At 49.0% G+C, this 1,720-nt stretch overlaps 1 long non-coding RNA gene across 1 annotated transcript; it reads right to left on the bottom strand.

Annotated features, from left to right (window-relative positions):
- Positions 1-2: 2 nt before the first annotated feature.
- On the bottom strand, positions 3-935 carry LOC117940821. The gene is made up of 3 exons (XR_004655825.1): positions 716-935; positions 360-486; positions 3-79 (listed from the first exon to the last, which is right to left on the bottom strand). It is a non-coding gene; the product is annotated as an uncharacterized LOC117940821 (long non-coding RNA).
- Between the last annotated feature and the right edge of the window lie 785 nt (positions 936-1,720).

Raw genomic sequence — 1,720 nt, 5'->3', positions numbered from 1 at the left:
CCCCCCCGTCTCCAGACCGGGGCCCCAGGCCCGAACCTTCTGGGGCCCCGCCTCCTCGCTCACCTGTACCTCAAAGGGACTGAAACACACACACACACACACACACACACACAGACACAGACACACACACATTTATGTCTCTCACAGTGGACACGGTCCTACGAGGACATCAGACCCTCCATGGTTTCTAAGTAGGAGAACTTGCAAAATAACAGCGTGTTAAATACTTATTTTCCTCACTGTATATATACTGTACACACACACACACACACACACACTCTACTACTACTGCTAATACTACTACTACTACTAATACTACTACTTCTACTGCAGTATATGGATGGGCGGGGCTGTCTCACCTGCGGGGGACGCTGTGTCCTCCCCAGGTGACGGAGACGATGTATTGTCCCATTGTGATTGGGTAATAATTACACTCGAACGTCCCGTTGTCCCCGGCGATGACCTTCACCGGCTCCTCCACGCCCTCTGGACGCAAAACACATCGAAATTACATATTTATTCATAATATATTAAATAGTAATATTAAATAGAATATAACTTTTTATATGATGTATTTATTTTATTTAATCTTTATTTTTGAACAGCTCTTCTCGTTCTATCCTATAGACTCAGGTAAAGTACCTCAGTATTTGTACTCAGTATTAGTACTCAGGTTAGTACTGCGTACTATCGTTAAAGGTTCCTGGGGTCTTACTTGGTCCCCTCACGGTGACCTGAAGGTCTCCGCTGCCGGCCCCCCTGGTGTAGACCCTGAAATCGGCCCCCTCTCGGACCCTCAGGCCCTTGGGCTGCAGACCTCTGCCCACCGCGCGGCACGCGTTGGGGTTACAGGCTGAGGACCAATCAGAGGACACGTGGGACGGGTTAGACCAGGACAGGATGTTCACATGACACTAACACACAGACACACACACACACAGACACACACACTCCTCGGTTTCTGAGCAGGTCTACCCTGAACCCTGAACCCAACAGACTAGCTAGTGTTTCTCAACCTGTTTCTGTGTGTTAGTGACTGGGAACAACTATCTGTGAATGAGTGGAGTATGACACACACACACACACACACACACACACAGACACACACACTCACACACACACGCACACACAGACACACACACACAGACACACACACACACACACACACACACGCACACACAGACACACACACACAGACACACACACACAGGGGCCTCTCTTGGAGAAGCCGAGGCTGAAAGGAAGAACAGAGCTGCAGGAGGATGGAAACATTCATCACTACTTTAAGACAGAAACCATCTGGATTATTTGACAAAGAAACATTTTGAATTCACAGTTTTGTATCTGAGCCGACGATGTCAACAGAGTGAAGAAAGGAAGAGAAGGTTATTAACGTTAGTTATGAGGAAGAGATGAGAAGCACAGGATGAGGATGGGAGGCATCTCGGTCTCATGTGTACATTCTGTATCTATGTGGGCCAATCAGGACCTCTCAGATACTCCAATCAGGGCCTCTCAGATCCTGCAATCAGGGCCTCTCAGATCCTCCAATCAGGGCCTCTCAGATCCTCCAATCAGGGCCTCTCAGATCCTCCAATCAGGGCCTAGTGGGGAAGGCGTCAGACCGGCTGCACGTCCGAGAAGACTTACAAACCTTCTCTGGATGTCAGTAATCTCTCTCTCTCTCTCCCTCTCTCCCTCTCTCCCTCTCTCCCTCTCT

The sequence above is a fragment of the Etheostoma cragini genome, unplaced genomic scaffold, assembly GCF_013103735.1.
Source record: "Etheostoma cragini isolate CJK2018 unplaced genomic scaffold, CSU_Ecrag_1.0 ScbMSFa_3406, whole genome shotgun sequence".
Classification (NCBI taxonomy): Eukaryota; Metazoa; Chordata; class Actinopteri; order Perciformes; family Percidae; genus Etheostoma; species Etheostoma cragini.
The sequence above is the reverse complement of the archived record's forward strand: the minus strand, read 5'-3'. Positions and strand labels throughout refer to the sequence as shown.